Here is a 19,045-nt window from a genome sequence, read left to right on the forward strand (position 1 = left end):
TACATTAAAAACTAATTCACCTATCGTACTTCACCGAGTTATACTCCATTGAAACTATCAATACTTCCACAATTAAAAAAACAGCACTATCAGAATTGATCGATATCGCAATTACACCTTTCCTATAATCACACCTGTACGGTTACAGAAACTTGCATCGAAATACTGATGTACGCCTCTCAATAATTCCTGCTCTTACAGTGAGAAATTATTTTCAAACAAAATTAATTCACCTCTGCATTTTACTTCACCAATTTATACTCCATCCAAAGTATCAATGCTCGCAGAATTTTTGAAAAATCACTATCAAAATTGATCGCTATCACAAATTACACCTTTCCTATAATCACACCTGTAACGAGCGATTTTATCTATTTTTAAACCGTACTTTCTACGAAATCACATAACAGACCGCGATATCTCGTCATCGATACGACGAAGCGCCCAGTAATTACAGGCAATATTTCGCAATATTTGCATTCGGCCGATAATGAATTAGCGTTGAGTAAGCACGTATTCTACGCGTTCCTCGAGCGTAATGGCGGTCTTCGTTCTTCGAGGCTCGTTTCTAACTCTCCAAGTATACGTTGGACAGATTACGTTGGCGCGCGCGCCTTCGTTCGTTCGCGAACGGACAGAAATAAAATATAAAAGGCGAAATTACACGCTAAGGATGAGGTAGGCGAGTCCCGAGACTGCGTTTCCTCTGCCAAGGATACAGCTAATTTCGAACGCGAACGGCAGAGGAGCATGGCTAGCGGTTTACCATAATTCAACGGGGAAAGGAAAGCTCAGGGTTGGGTATGGTCGGTGCTCCCGGGCTATTTAAAATCCCGTCGCCGTAATAGTTGCACGCCCGTTTAGCTTCGCTCTGCAAAGATACTAATTATACTGTTAATTAACGCGACCCAGTACAATGAATTCCATCAGACGCGTTATGGGATTTAATCGTTGAAAATTGTTTCGATCCGCGAGAAGACCTCGTGATCCATTTACGTTCACTCTCGTAAATCCTTGAGCATTTGCTGCGTTTCGAATAAGGACAAATTTACATAACAATTAACAAACCAACGTGATATTTTCTACCTAGTTGACGTTGCAGGAAAGTGTGTTAGCCGAAGATGGATGGTTACGAGGACAAACGCGACAATTTTTTAGTGGTTGTTTGCTGTTGCTTTTACGTTATCGATGCTAATGGTGTTTTGAGAAATTCATCGACTGTTGGGAACAACATGGATGCAACGATGTTGAATACTAATTTTACTTATGATTATTACTTGTGTATAATTTTAGTTATATGTAAGTATTAATTTTTCACTGATTTTAGAAGGTAAATATTAATAGTATAATAGATATATAGCTCTCGAAAAGATATTCGACACGTATTTTTTTATATTAGCAACTGTCCACGTTGAAGATGTGAAAGATGCGGGTAGTACATATTTGGCCTAATATCTCGAAAATGATTGGAGATAGAGGAGGAGTGTAAATCGACAAATTTTGTATTTTTCACATGTGCTCACTTTAAGCAGATTTGAAAAATGTCCATTTATTCAAATAATATATTAAAAATGATTACTTTCTTAATATACTTAAACCACAGAATATAGATAAACCAGAAAAAAAATTTGAGCGATTGTCGGTAAAAAAAAAAAAAAAAGAAAATACACGTTGAATATTGTTTCGAGTGCTATCGTATCATCCAAGTTTCATCAATACCGGTGATTATCACACTTGAGGATCTTCCTTTGCAAGATCTGATAGAAAGCAACGATAAAACAGTGATAAAAAACAATTTGTAGACCAATTCTGTACATTACGAAGTATTGAACTGCCGGTGATTCTTTTTTCCTTTTGCAACTCGAACATTCGAAAGTGATCGATCAAGCCGACTTTCGATTTAAATATCCCGCGCGATAGAAAGTGCAATCCATAAAGTCCTTTGATGTTTCTAATCGTGTAAACGCGAGGTAACCGTGATTTTATATTGGTAGCAATTAAGCCCCGATCAGAAAGGCTTGTAGATACGATATTACATACTCATGATCATACATCACCGTGCACACACGCGTAGAAACGTGCACGTTAACGACACGTCCACTCGTCGAACCGTATCCTTGATTCACTCCCCTACACGTAAATACTTTGAACGTTCCGTGGCTGCGTGCACTTCACGTGCAGTCTATGTGTTTTCGTGTTCCGACTTTATTCGTTCGTGTGAATCGTTCAATGGAGCCGACGAACAATGCATTACTGACCCTGTAAATACTACTTCTGAATGGCGACTTTTGTGTCAACACCGGTAGTCTACTTTAATAATATACTGTTAGAAGTAATCAGGTTCGACGGTTCGAAAAATGCGATATGTTGAATAGGTTTAAAGATTTTACGTGCTTGAAAAGTTTTGATAATTGGAAGGAATTGTAGGTTAGGAATAATTTGATTGCTTGTACAGGTGTATAGTGACATTATTGGTAATTTAAATTGACGTGGAAGAAGTTCGATGTATTCTTTTTTGTACTTCTATATGTACAGGGTGGACCACGTGAAACAGGCCACCTAATTGTCTTCTTTAGTTCTGATGGTGCGAGAAAATTTTTGTATGTAATTTAAATGGTTTCAAAGAGTGAATAAGATGGAAGAAATGGCAAAAAAGGAAAGGAAGTTTCATTTCAAGGTCATTTTAAGGTGATATTATTATACATGTTTAAATGCACACCAACGTCTGCTGCAACATACAGCAGAAAAAAAAAAATTATACATTTCTGTACAAAAACATAGGTGACCTTGAAGAAAACAGAAAAATGGCATTTTTTTTTAATTTTTCTTCCATCTTATTCAGCCTTTGGAACAATTTAAATTACGTATACAAATTTTTTTCGTACCACCATAGCTAGAGAAGATAATTAGGTGGCCCACCCAGTATATTTGTCGTTGTTGATTAACCTTAAAAAACTCTTTCTTTTTCTAAGTGCAACATATTTCGAACGACAAATTATATTTGTATTAACACAGTACGCTACTCTAAGTAGCTAATTTTAATAATTTTATAAGGAAAAAAGCTTGTTATGTTGATTTACACCAGTTCCGATGAAAACACGTATTCGAATTAAATTAATTTTACGACAATTTATTACGTTAATTTACGCGTGGACAAATCTCTTTACTTTCTCCAGCTTCTTAATCTCTTGCAAACTTTTCTGAAGAACGAACTATAATGCGTGAAATTTTATAATTGCTTCTTCAATGGTTTGCTCCAAGTTTAATACAATTCCAACTTCGACAATTTATTATGTTAATTGACGCGTGGACAAATCTCTTTACTTTCTTCAGCTTCTTAATCTCTTGCAAACTTTTCTGAAGAACGAACTACAATGCGTGAAATTTTATAATTGCTTCTTCAATGGTTTGCTCCAAGTTTAATACAATTCCAACTTTCAAGTGTTTCACATTAAACGGGTATTCCGTTTTAATTCTCCGAAGAACGCTGAAATCAAATTTCCCTCTCTTCGTTTCATACTCAAACGTCAATCCATTGTAATATTCAACACATTTTCGTGAACTTCGCTTATTGTTTGAATAGTCCCCGAGGCTTTCGTATCCTTGTTAAACTCACAAGCAAGCACAAGCCTAACATCCACTTCACCAATAGTTGTCTTTTGTGTCTTAATCAATTCACTGTTTCTACGAATAACACAATTCCGAAGAAAAAATTCAATATTAACTACAAACGCGATGTAACACTAGAAATATCGTAATTCCAGGAATTAGATTTTATCGAAATCTTTCGAACAAAATTCCTTTCACCACGAACTTCGAATTAAAACAATCCAATGTAAAAACAGAAACGTTGTTTACATAGAGGGCTATCGGTGAAACAGTGATCTAACCCCAGTTTATTTTGAGGTTATGGCTAATGAAAATATCGAGGTTCTAAAATATTTTCGTAAGGCTATTTAAGTCACTGTAGAATTAAAATTTTGCTATACACGATGTGGTTTACACTGAAATATTAATTCACTCAAAATTGTAGGTTAGGTCACACTATTACGCCGATAGCCACGTACGCGACCACAAAAACTTGAAACGAATACATCGTATACAGAATCACAAGAACTTCAATTCAAACAGTCCAATGGAAAAACACAAATGTTATAATAGGATTACAAAAACTAACTGCACAGTTCGATGTACGAAGAAACGTACATAAACTCGCAAGAACTTCGAGTTAAACAGTCCGGTGTAAGAGAAGAAACAAGCGAGTGCAAATACAGTGAGAAAAACTACGAATGAAGTAATCCAAGTTCACATTCATCATGTTCAGTGTACAGCAACACGCACGCGCAATGAAGTCACAAGACGTTATAACGCAGGATTTTTACCTTGACAGAATAGCATGGTTGAGCAACGACCCTCGTGGAACGGAACGTTTCTTAACTCACACACTAGAAGAGACAAGACCACTTGATATCACTGAATCGTCGCATACTTTCGTCGCCTGAGAAAGTCCGATGAATCGGACGCGTATTTATAAATAATGCGCGTCAGCCTCGCCACGGTCAACGCCAAATATCCACACAACACCGCGGTCGAAGCTCTACTGACGACCTCTCTCCAGAACTGACTGCCTCGAGGCTCGAGCACGATGGTGAAAAAGTATACAACACATATACATACATACCGCGGGTATGATTACGTGTTCGCCAGAAAAGACACGCAATTAGTCGAAACGATAATAATAGGTAACACCTCATCTCGCATTCTGCAACTTAATCTGATCTATCTCCTGGAAATTGATTTCTTTCGCAAAGATGTTTCTTACAGCAGCTCTACGATTAACTTCCTGGAATAATTTCTTTAATAATTAGAATTTATGAACGACGCGGTAATTTTTTTCTTTGCAAATCCTGTTGAAATAATGAAGTCGTGATTAGGTAATAATTTCAGGGTTATTAGGACACGTGGCTGATATTAACTGATGGTAACTGATATTGTTTTCTTTTTTCATATGATTATTGAATTGTCAAAGAGGTTATCAACGAATCGTTTGTTCGTACATTTTTTGTGAGAAATTTGAGGAAGAAATAATACGCCTTCGGTCTTTTGTTAACTTCACTTCCTATATTGTAAATATATCATCAGGGAAATTATGAAAATGAGTGCATATGAATATTAGACGAATGGAATAATATTCGAGTGTTATCAAATTAGGAGTACACGGTGTAGATTAACGTATGTGTATTTGTTAGAAGAGATAATTAGAAAAGGCTAATGAACTCTGATCGATAATTGTAGTCATCATACATATTACAGTTTATAATCGTACATTTTTATAAATGTTCCCATCTAATGCGGCTTGAACCATTCAGACAGCTATAATTTTCTGAATCGACCAGAATTATTTACTATGCATCTTAAGCATGAATTAATCAGGATACGTTTGCGTGTTCGCGGGAAATAGAAACGGGCATTTTTAGGCATTTAATCTAACATCCTTATGAAATCAAAATTTGATCACATGTATAATTCATGTAGAAATTTATTTTCCTTGTTTTTTTTTTTTTCAGAAATAAAATCTGTATTTACATCGCTTCATATTAACCCTCTAAAAGCAAACATTTTTCATACTCCATAGGCAAACTGAGTCGTCTATAACCAAGTCTAATTTTTTTACTGTTCCAGGCTTTCAAACAATCTGAAAAAATTCTGGGATACTTATAAAAGCCTCTACTATATTACACAATTGTACGTTAAGTCAAATCTTTCAAACTTTTTCAATTAAAAATTCTTTTCGAAGAATACAAGAGTGAAATTTCATTTGGGTCATAAAAGACCCAAACTGCCTATGAAAGGTTGACGTTGTAAAATTGGTGAAATCCTCGTTCTAGCATTGTTCTATAAAATAAAGGAAAATATTCATATCGAATTCCTCTCATAAAACCGGAAAATTTTTTTACTAACATTTTTCTGTATAACAGGAAAAACCTTTGTACAGATATTACTTTGTAAAATACGAAAAACCGCTGCATGAACATTTCTCCACAAAAGCAGGAAATAACACAAAATGACATCACGAACCGTAGAGCTGAATTTTGCTGAGAGTGATGATAATACGCCGAATTCAAAGAAACAGCGTCATTGCCCTTATATAATGCGACGCGGAGCGCAACTAAAGCTTAATCAAACTGGACTAGCACACACGTGCTATGGATGCTATAATACCGGGCAATGTTGGTCAGTTTATCCGAAGCCGGCTAAATTCGTTACCATAAGTAGTTAGAAAGCTTGTTTCACAGAGAAGTTATTTCTCGTTTTTCCTTTACGAGCCTTAATGAGCGCAAGATCAAAACAGTATCTTTAAACAGAGTCGAAATATTCCGATTAAAGTGACAATATGCTGGCACACTTCGTTGTCAATTTTTCAAAATGTCAATATTAAACTCGAAAAACCGTTCGAGATAGAAAGCTAAAATTTTACAGATTTCTTTCTTTTTTAAATGTGTACCTTTTATTAGAGTTAAATTTGGATATATACAGTAACCTATATTCTTATAGTACACAGTGTTTCCAAGCAGAATCAATATTCCAGTCGTTAGGTTTCATAATTCTTAAGAAGGTAAATGTTTCGCTAATCGGAATTTACGCATCCATGACTCGATTAGCTCGTTTGAAAGTAAAATTCATCGTACAATTTTACACAATTTAGTATCTCGCGAGTTTAAGAAAAAAAAAAAAACCCCCTATAACTGCAATTCTATGTGTTTGTAACGTGAAATGACTCTTGTGCGCATTAAGTTCCCTCGATCCTATTTACCCTCTTGGATGAATGATAAAAACTTAATGACCACTAGTACGATTACATATAAATTGCTGCAAAAAGTGATCCTCGTTTTGCGATCGGTAGTGCAGTATTAATAATTTACCGTGTGTAGGTATAAGGATATCTCGTAAAATTACAATTTCCATCAAAGTGGTGCACGCGTAATTAACGTTAACAGATAAACTGAAGAATCAGTTGCTCGGTGATTTTTGCCGGTAGTAATCGCGCGTAGTAAATTCATTTGCAAACGGGGATGCGGTAAGGAAAAACCGTGCTACGTTTCTTGTCTCTATTGATTAAGTTACCGATGGAGCGTACAAAGGGGTTGGCTTCCTCGTAGAGCGGTAGCTTGATGGGTCGAGAGGCCGTATTTGTGTCCAATCCTGTTATAAATCTGACGATGATTATATTGCAGGTGGAAAGAGGACCGCTTATGTACGTGCGCTTTTACGTACATAGATTCGACTCATATATCCACGGTTAACGAACTCTCTCTTTCGCCAGAAGAACCGAGAGTCAGGCACGCGTGTTCGACACTTTACGACATAGCGCGAACCTCGAGTAATAAGCGTCATTCCTGAAGGGGAACTGGGTCTCTTGGATTTTTATTATAACGATGACACTTTTAACGCGTCGTAAAAGTTGATCGAGTTGCAAGATTGTAGGAAATCGCGCCTCACTACGATTGAGGAATTTTCGAAAGTTATTTTATTGGAACGATTTATCGTTTCTGGTGGTTAATCTAGGTTAGTCTAGCGAGGTTTGATAAACGTAAGGCCATCATTTTCATTCTGTTATTTGTACAATTGTGAAAATATCATATCAAATCGAAGAGATTCAATTTATCTCATCTTATCAAGTTTAAATTTCCCCTCATCCTTAGATCTATCAATGAGATTTCAGTGGTTCGAAGGTTTGAAATAATGCAAACAGAAAATAATAGTTCCGCATTCTCAAAATCTCATCGAAATTCAACAGGTTAACGTAAAGTTAAAGGGCTCAGGAGCAAGTTAAAAATTAGTTCAGTGTCTCTTGGTGATGACTTAATCTTCGGGTCACCGCTGACCCAGCTTTTCGCTGTTTCTTCTTTCAATCGGCATTCGAAATAAAGTCATGACTCTCTTCACCTTATATTATTAATATGTTTGTTATTTTGTACAACTTTGAACAATACAATGCCCAGTAAAATAAAAAGATGTTTAGCTTGCGTACAAAGAAGATTTTAGTATTGGGTCATATTTGACCCGGCACGCGCTCTGAGTGCGACTGTCACACCATCCGCTGTACGAGGATTAATATTTAAAGCTACGTCTACAGTGTTATAAAACAAATTGTTCCAAGTTTGTACGAAGGCGTCAAACGGCAGATGGGAAATGTTTTACAACCGCAGCACACTGCTTTAGGCCGATTGACAACATGTTATGACAATATTTTACAACTTTCTTTGATCTTCACCGACACTTGATGGACAAGATAAACTTGCTGTACAACATGAAAAATGTTATCGAACATAATGTTACAGGGATTTTTCCTTTTTCTTCTTTTAACAAGTCTTACAAGTTTGCTATATAACGTGCTATGTTATAATATACTCTAGACGTAGCTTTATTGACGACATTAGAACAATCTTCATTAGCCATTCGAGGACGCATTGATATCACTGCTGCTAATACGGTATTCTTATTCATTCCTCATATCTTAGCTAACAATAAGCCAAGCTATGAATCTAGAATCTACAGAGTTGTGAAGAGAGATAGAATCAAACTTTAAGTGAATATGCGTAATCTGTTAAATTATGAAGAATATGCTAATTCGTTAAATACAATAATTAAATTAAAAGGTAATTCTATTTCATTACAGTTACGAAATATGTCCGTCTTTTCCCTTTATTAAAAGTGTACCGAATTTGTCTTCATAAAATCTGTTCAGTTAGGATGCAGGTCCAAAATTGAATTCTTGGATTAAACGGTCCATAATAGTGCTACAAGACTTAACTATTTAAATATTAGGCCATTCCATAAATCCGTGCTGAAAGCGAAAAATATTCTAACGAAAATCCAAGGAAATTCTAACAGCGACGACGTAACGATCTCCCCAAAAAAAAAAAAAAAAAAGAAAGTTGTGGAACGAGAAGGTGCTTACGTATTCTTAAATCAAATTTAAAGGCTTGTTAGGAATATTGATCTAAATTATAAAATTCGAGACGAATTAATAGGGTGACCTAACTCTTTTAAATTTTGGTCAAATTGACCCAACGTCTTATATTTAGAAGAAACGAGTACGAAAAAATAAAACTCAGCTCATTTAAGTATCGCAGCTTAATATTGTAATGATTCATTAAACTTGTGCAAAGTTGAGAAGAAATAATTTGTCACTTGATTTTGGATCGAACTGACCCAATTTCCGTACCAAGGACTAATAGCATCGACACTGCGTCGTTCGGTTTCGCCGATGGAACAGAAGCTACAATCTAACTGTTTTGGTGCAAACCGCGAGGAAAGGCAACGGGACGCTTCCCGCTCCAAATACTACGCGTAATTCTATCCTATGTATAATTTATTTTCGGCGATCATTGTTTCGCGGAAGCTGGAGTCGCTTCCTGATTGACCATTCACTAGATTCGCGCACCGTCTCCTCCTCAACACGGTGTCCCGCAATGTTCATATAGGTAATGCATGCAAACTCAGTCTGATCGGCTTAATGAGGATGTACTCCGTCTGAATGACGAGTGCAAATTACTCGCGCGCGCTCATCGTCTCGATGCGCCGTATAAACGTCGAATATTAATATTCCACGAGTCGCTACACGCGTTGCATCTATTCCTGTTTCTTCTCTTTTTTCTTCTCTCCCTCTCTCTCTCTCGCTCACACAAACATATTCAAATATCCACGGGTTGTTTTTGTTCATGCTTCGAGACGGAGAGCAAGCTACGGCGAGGAGAGTCGTTTCGAAGAAACATGCGTCGAACGTTCCGTGAATTATGCGGTTTTTGCAAACAATTAACAACACGAAAGAAGTAACGTCGAGCCTATTAATAACGTGCACGCACATTGTTCCACTCACTATAAATACCACGTGACGTGGTGACGAGGACGGGCTTGTCGCGTGCCACACCGAGAAATCTTCACAAAGTTAGCCGAGCGGTTTTTCTTCCTCTGCGTCGCTCGCGAGGGTCGCCTTTTCAGTGAAAGTGACGGGGCGCGGAGTGATTTTTCTGACTGGCGAAAGGGTCGCGGGGAAATGCTCTCGATAGACGTATTTTTCATGAAACGTTCGCTGTACGAGATAGATGGATTTTGATGTCGCGTGTTGGAGATTGAAGTTGATGGAATTTTGAGCTAGAGGAAATTCTATGTTTACTCGTGGTTGCACTGGAGATATTTTTTGGATAAGATGGTCGCAACTTCGAATCGGATTGAAAGGAAATTTATAAAATGAGGCGTGAGTATTGGTGTGATATTAGAATAGAAGAGAAATATTGAAAAATTGTTGCACAGTATGAGGTCATCTTGAAAGTTCCCGCGGTTTTGAGCCGTCCATTTTGAAAATAACGTAACTCTAATGAAATTGAACGCTTTTATTTAACCCTCTATGATCATAATTTTACATTTTGATGGGAGAAGCAAGAATAAATATAAAAACTAATTATTATAAAAAATATTAACAATTGTAAATTTATAAATAATAAGGCTATAAATTATAGATAAACGGATACGTACTTTTCAAGTCATACGGCGTTATAGAGGGTTCAAATAATTTCTAAATTCTGCGTACATAAAAATCCTAATCTCTAAGACGAATCTCGAAGATTTGTCGATATGACCCAAGGGTCGTTCAAAATGATAGCAAAAGAAATTGAATAGAGAGCGTGAACCTAACCACGTTTTCAGACAACAGACTGAAAAATTAAGTATAAATTACAAATACACACTTCGGTGCGCAGTAACGAGCGTTTCGTGAATTTCGCTGCAATCCTGAACGTGTTAACCCTTTGCAATCGAGTGGCGACTGAGAAGAGACATTAAATAATTGTCACTTGGCAAACAATTAAATCAAGACAGAGAGCAGATCTACGGGCCTTCATACAGTTCACCGTAGTGAAATAGAGAAATACGTTGAATATTTAAATAAAACAGTGTAGTTTATTGTAGGAACGGAAAATATTGAGGGGACCCAACGGGAATCGAGCCCGGGACCTTCAGCTTAGCAAAGCCGAGGCTTTGCGCGCTGCGCCAACCACTCTTCCTTCGAGGTTTCCTATTTGGGTATGGAGGCCCCGATACTACATTATTTCTACGTCAGTTTTAAAGAAAATCCGATTTGCAACCTTTCCTATAGCAAAATGATCAAGGGTTAAAACGAACGGCTCAAAACCGCGGGAACTTTCAGGATGACCTAATAGAATGTACTCCGCCTACACTGCGCAAACTGTACGTTTATAGATCCACAGTAGCATACAGGTGCAAACCCGCCTGTTTGTTCCAACTTTAATGGAAGCCCGGAGACCACGTTGGCGCCTACGCGACCAAGATAAACCAGCACGTGGCACACCGGGAGCTGCCTTGAAGGATTATCTACTGAAAACCGTAGGTACCATTATCGCCATTATCGTATCACGTCGCATTTTCCATGGCGGCGTATCAGTTTTCCACGTGAAATATATACGCCACGTGAAATGATTATCGGTTACGAGGTTAGAAGATTACAACCACGATCGCTGTAATCGCGTTGAAAAATTCCATCGCTTTGAGAGGAAAAGGAGAAATCCAACAAGCTCGGTTTTTCTCGTTTGGTCCTCCGTATTTCCAACGAACGGCACGCTTTTTAATTGCGATCACCGTACCGTCTCTCGTTACTACGCGATGCCGTTTCTTTTAGCGGAGGACACGATTGTAATGGCACTTGTTCGCGAAACGCGGAGTTCACGCGCGGCCGTTTTCTTTTCGCGGCGTAATTAGAAGCCGCGTAAAAATCCGGAAGGGCGTCGTTTTTCAACCAGGGCCGCTTTTACGCCAGGGTACACAGTTTCAAAAGGGGAACCTGGAGACGAACTTCCGCCCTTTTAAAAATAATCGCGATCACGGTGAACGAAGAACGCGCGTCTCGCGCTGTTCGAAACGAGTTCTTGTCGCGTCTGCTCGTGTGAAACTTCCACGGGATTATCGTATCGAGGAGACCGTGTATTGGAAGAGCTTCATCGGTAAGGGTCTGAATAATTGGTTCGAATGTCAGCAATGGCGGGTGGATGGCGGAAGCAACGCTGCGCTGGTCACACATTTTGCATCACAATGGAGGCGTGGGTTTCTATGGATGCGCTCGTTTTGGAGAAAAGTTTGAAATAAATATTTATACAGGGTGAACCAAGTAACCGGATCACTTTAAATTATTCTCTAGTTGGTGCACCGACCGAAACATTTTTCGTGTCACGCGTAGTTCAAAGAAACCCGTAAAATGATCATAGTATACTTTTCATTTTCAGGATCATCTTCGGTTTATTCTAATTAAACCTTCAATTTTTTGAAGCCCATCTTTAATCACCATGAGGACTTCTTTGAATCATTATGTGGCATAAAAATATTTCGATTGGTCTACTCATATCACGTGGTTCACTTGGTATTATTTCTCTGCTTTCAACAAAATAAGTAAATCTATTTTTTTTTAAAACTCATCGTTAGTCATCTTAAGGGCCTCTCTGAATCGTATAATATTATGTGCCAAAGAATTTCAATTGGTCCACTAATAACAGAATAATTTGAAGTGATCACGTTACGTGGTTCACCCGGTATATGGAATATAATGTTTGGTTCATTGTTCCACGGTTCAGAATAAAGGGTATGCGATCGTAATTTTCGTTTCGTTGTATTTCACTAATTGACAATCTACTACTAAGTGTCGATTATCTTGAGGTGGATTGCAATCAGTTTCGTGCGTCGATTAGTCACATTAACCCTTTCGCGACTGAATTATTTTTTCGAATAATTTCTTATTCGTCAACTGATCATCGCGTCTACAATGGATACTGAATTGAGAGTGATTCTCGTTCAAACCTACTCAAATGGGATATACGTGCCTCAGTGGTCACGAAAGGGTTAAACAATTCTGAAATCTTGAAAGATTAAAATACACTAATAATTTTATTACAAACAAGTCGTGGAACTCTTGAGAAGTATAAAATATTCCGAGTAAATGAGAGATGAAAAATGTAGAATTGCCGAGACTTTCTCGCAATGAGACTGCTCGCAATTTATTAAGATGCACTTTTAAATTTACAGTTGGAGGCGAGTGTAAGGAATATATACGAGGTGCTTCATTGTGACGTGTACGTGGATGCATCACAGAAAGTAGGTTAAAGCGAAAAAAAACTGAACAAATGAATGTTGTAGGAGGTCGAGTGTATCGTTAGAATTTCAAAGGAAAAGATCGCTACTCAATTTCGTTTTCTTTAACAGAAAGAAACACTTCGTAACTTTCTTTCTTTTCTACTGACACTTTTTTTTTTTTTTTTAAATAAATTTCAAGATCTGTAAAATAATTACAGCTACAAGTGGAGTAATATTGAAATTACAATTTAAAAAAGAATTCAAAATTATAAATCTTTATTTTAAATTGCAACCCTTTCGCGTCAAAATTATCGATCATCGCGACTATAGTAGATATTAGATTGAGATCAATTTCTACTGGTGATGAAAGGGTTAATAGGTTAACACTAACCCTTTTGTAGGCCCCTTTCAGGCTTTGATATTTAAAACTGTTTGCATAAATTTTTGTTTTGGAAATGCATACCGATGTAAAAATGTCCAAAAAATGGGGATCCGGAGTGATTTTACCATACTTTCACAACAACGTAAAAAATTATTAAAGGAAAATAAAGAGTACTCAGTTGCCTACACAAGAGTTAAGAAAGGATAATTAAAATGCATATTCGATCAAATGTGGTGTGTGACAAACGACTTGCATTAACACTAGGTTCACTTGACGCGTCATTTTGTCGCATTTCAAATTTCACTAGGAAAATTAGAGAAACCGTTTACATTTCTCTCCTACCACTTATGCTTACTATAAATTTTATATAAATACATTGTTCATATTATTTTTGAATAAAATAAGTTGCTTTTTAAAGAAAGTATGCAGTTTCGTTCACGCGTCAATTTGACATAGAGATAGGTATACACGAAATGTCCGTAAACCTAGCGTTAATAAAGGAAGATTGCCGTGTAACCGTTACGAAGAGCATTCTGAAACTCAAATGAATTGTATAAGGTATACTACAACGTTACAGGGACACGATCTCCTTATTGAAACGTGCGAACACCGTTATTCACGATCTCGTTTAATAATGCTAGATCGCATCGTTGTGACGTCGAGAAGGAAAACTGAAATTTAGCTCCACAGGTAAACGCACCACTTACAGTAAGAATGCACGTTATTCCGGAAGTGACGGAGATTATATGTACGCGCCGGTGAAAGCGATACTCTTGCAGATTGCATTCTTTTCATCGTCAGAAGACGCTCCGACATCGGAACTACCGTCTGCCATTTATATTTAGCGATTATGTTATAATCGGTAAAAATAGAATACAATTTTTCTAAAAGCTTCTGTGAATCTCCGATCTCCAAAAAGTCAACCAGTAAGTACACTTCGTTAGAATTTCTTTTTCATTGTAGAATTTTAACGGAGAAAATAGTAAATAAATAACATTTCGAAGCGTAACATTTACAATTAGTATCCACGAAGACAAAATAATTTAAACAGATATATTTCATTATGGGAGAAATATTTTGGGCAACGTCCTTTTTACTTTTGTATTGTTTGTAGATATTTTATTGAATTCTTAGATACTGTACGGAAATTTTCAGCTCATTTCTGTTACATTACTCCTTCTCCTTGGTTTTAATTGTTAACAAATGAATGTAAATCATTTTTCTTCCTACCAATGGTAAATGTTGTGTTTCTAAATAAAACAACCTTAATATTATTTATTTAATACCTACTTTGTTAAAATTAAATAAATTCTAACGAAGTGTATAGAGATTGTTTTGACTGAGTGCATAAGCATTCTGATAATTATAAAGTTTCGTCTATCCAGCTTTGAAAGTGATGAAAAGTATAACTTAGCAATATTAAATAGCCAGAAAAAAATGTTGTTTCACATGGCCACAGTGTTCTACGTTTCTTCAAGCTACCGCGAAATTTATTTCCATTTCAATTTGCCATCGTTTAACCTAACACCATCGAGGATGCTTTTAAATTTCTCAAATAACGATTCTGCGAAATCACTGATTGAAATGTACGTACTTGTAATAAGTTAGCGGCATGAAATATAGTAATTTACGTGTTCGCATCGAGCTCATAACAGAATCCCTAACGATGTTGCAACGGAACAGACGTGTGATTTTGAAATTGGACAATCCATCATAGCGCATCGCGCACTCGATGTTGCTAAGACCTTTCGAAGCTATCTTTATGTTAAGCGGAATTGAGAAACACAATAAAGGGCCTCAGAAAGGCCACAATTGCTTCTCTCCGTTGAACAGGAAGTCGTCTGAAACGTCGCTTCATGGGAACCATACGACGGAATCTAACATTCGTATCTGCGTAGAAAACGAACGTTACGAAATAAAAGCCTCCTGTATGTATGTACTACGAGTGTGTACAGCTTAAAAGTCACAATCCGGCAAGTCGAAAGAACTTCCCACGTGGAACAAAGCAATGATAAACATTCGAGAACGCGATTTTCATGGGCAATAAAAATGCGCTTTTGTTCTCTTTTAATATCAAATTGAATTCCATGGTCAGAGACAAAGAAACGGAGGGTTAGAAGAACAGGAAGCAGAGTCGGAAGAGTGAAAAAAAGAAAAAGAAGGTTTGAATAGTAGACAAAAGATTCATAGTTCATAGATGCTGATTTCTGTATAGAACCTGATATGAATGGGCATTCTTGTTGGAGAGAATCCGTTTGGAAAATTAATGAACGCTATCAATGGAAATTGTGTCTTGCAGGTTGCACGCGATAAAAGCGTATGAGTCATCGTTGATTGTAAAAGTGCTCGTGTCGTTCGTTCTTCGTGTTTGCATAATAATGTTTGCGAAGAACATTCTACCCGTCGAAGAAAGTATACGAACGACTTTATGACACGTAACCGATTGAATACACTTATGCATACAATACGTTGTAACAATTATTTCTCGAAGTACGAGTACAACAATATTTTTGTACAATTGAAATTTCTTTTTGAAAATTAAATCATGTTCTTTGATTTTCTTTGATCTTTCAGTTAACCCTTTCGTTACTATTTTGCGCCTGTAGGCGTTTTAAAAATTTCCTCGCACCTTAATTTAACAAGCCGAATTTTAAAACGACACGGCCGAAATAAGAAATTTTACAGCCGTGGTTAAAAATTTACCGTCAGTCATCCACGTTACGCGTTAAAATCTACCGTAGCGAAAGGGTTAAGAAAGTTAATTTGAAAAAGTGTTTTCACGTTGACAGTGATACATAATTCATGTTTCACGACTAAACATTGCAGACAAATTTGCATCGAGTGAAACCCAATAGAAAAATGAAATATCCTCGAGATTAATTGACCGAACGTAATGCCGGTACGAGAGGTTCCTGTAAATCGCCTGCTTTTGGAAAATGTTTCTGACAACTTGCCAACGTTGCAGAGTTTGGCTTCGTCAATGATCTAAGGACGCGGCGATATCGAGCCACGCTTTCTATTTACCCTTTATTTAAACGCGTGCTCTCATTCTGACACTATATGTATATACTTTTTGGCAAACAGTCCGAGCTACCTTCCAAAGGGACACGCCTCGACACATCCGGAAGCATCGAGCAGCGTTAACTGCAGTCGTTATCTGCTCGAAAAATCTTCCTTAGCAAATAGCAACGTTACCACCAGCCTATAAATATTTCACGATAATTCATGATACAGCCGCTGGCAGTCTGTAAAATACAGCAACGACAATCCCTAAGTAAATTAGACGGTATCATGCAACAACTGCAACGATCTCGTATCTAAAACACTCAAGGACGGTTCGCGAGTTAATTGCGGCTGCACAAAAGGCACATCTACTTCGAGGTCGATTTAAGGGATCACACATTTTGAAATTTTTCGTGAAAAAAACTGCGCGTGTTAAATTAGACTGAATTTCTTCCTTTGAAAGATATAAAATTTTATCTTTTCATAAAAAAATATGTCAATACTTGCAATGGAAAATATCGGTTCGTTTTTTAACACTAGAATTACCGACCGAGTCAAAGAATGACCCATTATCGACACACTTCGGAAGTGAATTTTTATGTAATTGAAACGTGAATGAAAAATTCGATTCATATAGACACAAATAGAACTATACCTACCTACAAACAGAAAACGAAGTCGAAAAGTTACGAAAAAACATTCACTTTCTACGAAAAGTTGCTAATTGGTCAATTAACCTTTTGGAAATAATTATAAACACACAAGTGGAATAAAAAAGTTTCCGAGTGTCTCTGGGCTTCAAACGAAAACGTCTGAATGTTCTACATAATAATATCATCCCGTTAGTTTAAATATCCGTCGGAAATTTCTAGGACACATATTCCAGACACTTTTCCGATCGAATCTCTTCTCTCCATCCCTTTAGGCGCGAGCGTAACCCTTTAAAGCGAAAAAGAAGAAAGCTACGAGAGAAAAAAAAAGAGAAGCCGAACAAAGGCGTCTCGTCACACATTCCGAGAAAGTCCACACACTCGAGCGGCTGGATTGAGTCGGTCAGTCAGCACATTCCCACGAGAGTTTCCAAAGTGTGCCGAAGAGGATAGAAGCGGTGCGCGAGATCGGTGCGCATGCGCGATACATTATGTATTTACGCACAGGTTGATATCGGTAAATCGGTACAGGTAGAGGAGTTCGGGACCGGTTCTAGAGACCGGGGGGTCTCTCTTCGCCTCTTGGGATGTGAGTTTAGAGACCTGAATAAGCGCATCGAACCATCGAGACATCTGGATCGTCTGATCGAGCCTGACAACCACGTAATACGCGATGTTCGGTGTAATTGATAGTTTGGTAGCCCTGGTTCCCCTGCTAGTGGATCGATCGATCGATCGAATCGTTCGATACATGGCTTGCGAACGATAAAATATATTTCTTTATCGTTCGTGTTGCGTACGAGAGGACTGGATTTTTTCAATTGCTCGTAGGCAGTGGTTTCTGAAGTTGAAGATTAAACTGCTCTTATCTGTTCGATGGATTAGACGACAATTTATCGGATGTGTTTATCTGTTATGTTGGTGCATACAAAACGTCGTTCTTTTTTTTTTTTTTTTAACGATTAGATACATTGTGGTTCTTCAGAAAATAATTTCCACATGGTTCGATACTCTTTTCCCAAGGATTAACTAGTTTTATTATTTTAAAAGCGCAAAAATTATCGGTGTTTGAATTCGAAAATTCTTTGAACGCTGCTTTTAGAGTGGCTGCATTTCGAGATGATTTATTTGTTAAAAAATTGTTCAGGTGTTTGAAGAAGTGGTAGTCTGTTGAGGAAATGTCGAGTGAATTCTTTACCGTGGATTGTTTTCAATCATTTTTCTTAAATTTAGTCTTCCTCTTGGCTCATTTTCCAAAAAAAAAAAAAAAGTCACTAACCTTGCATTTTGCACACCATCGTTGAAGTGTCTTAGTATTTACAGAAACTTCTTCAAACGCTAAATTTATATTTTCGCCAATTTTTACGCAGTTTTTCCAAGTTTAAACTTACACAAAAAAATTATGCGAATATCCCGATTATTCATCACATCAGATGATAATTTCTAAACTATAATTCTTCTCGATTATTGTGCATAAAAATTTATTATCGAACAAAATTTAATATTATTTCAGCTGTTTATTTTATCAAATTTAGCTGTTGAAAAACCATTTCATTTGAACAACCTACCATTAGTTCTTTAATATGGTGTTGGAAATAATCAAAAGTTGCTTTCGAGATATAAATTAATTTCGAAGAATGGAAAGTGTAATCTGAACCTGTTAATTGGGCAAGATACGTTAATTAGGAAGCGCGTGTAGCATGTGCAGAGCTTTGAAAATATCATACGCGGTAGAATTGAATGTTGAAAGAGTATCGAGCAAATTCTATGGAAAGGAAAATCGATTTTTTGTTGCAGTAAATAACCACTGTACTTCTATTCATCATACGCGGTGCAATATCAAGATCTTATCACTGATTGCGTGGTATTG

General features: G+C 37.0%; 1 protein-coding gene across 4 annotated transcripts in view; it reads right to left on the reverse strand.

The window, feature by feature from the left end:
- LOC108570354 (protein kinase C and casein kinase substrate in neurons protein 1) overlaps positions 1 to 4,549 on the reverse strand; it is a 43,005-nt gene extending 38,456 nt beyond the window's left edge. For all 4 annotated transcript variants that reach the window (XM_017932205.1, XM_017932204.1, XM_017932206.1 and 1 more), the window contains exon 1: positions 4,383 to 4,549. The gene's annotated coding sequence lies outside the window, so the exon portion shown is untranslated. The remainder of the gene's footprint in view (positions 1 to 4,382) is intronic.
- Between the last annotated feature and the right edge of the window lie 14,496 nt (positions 4,550 to 19,045).

The sequence above is a fragment of the Habropoda laboriosa genome, unplaced genomic scaffold, assembly GCF_001263275.1.
Source record: "Habropoda laboriosa isolate 0110345459 unplaced genomic scaffold, ASM126327v1 scaffold70, whole genome shotgun sequence".
NCBI classification, from domain to species: domain Eukaryota; kingdom Metazoa; phylum Arthropoda; class Insecta; order Hymenoptera; family Apidae; genus Habropoda; species Habropoda laboriosa.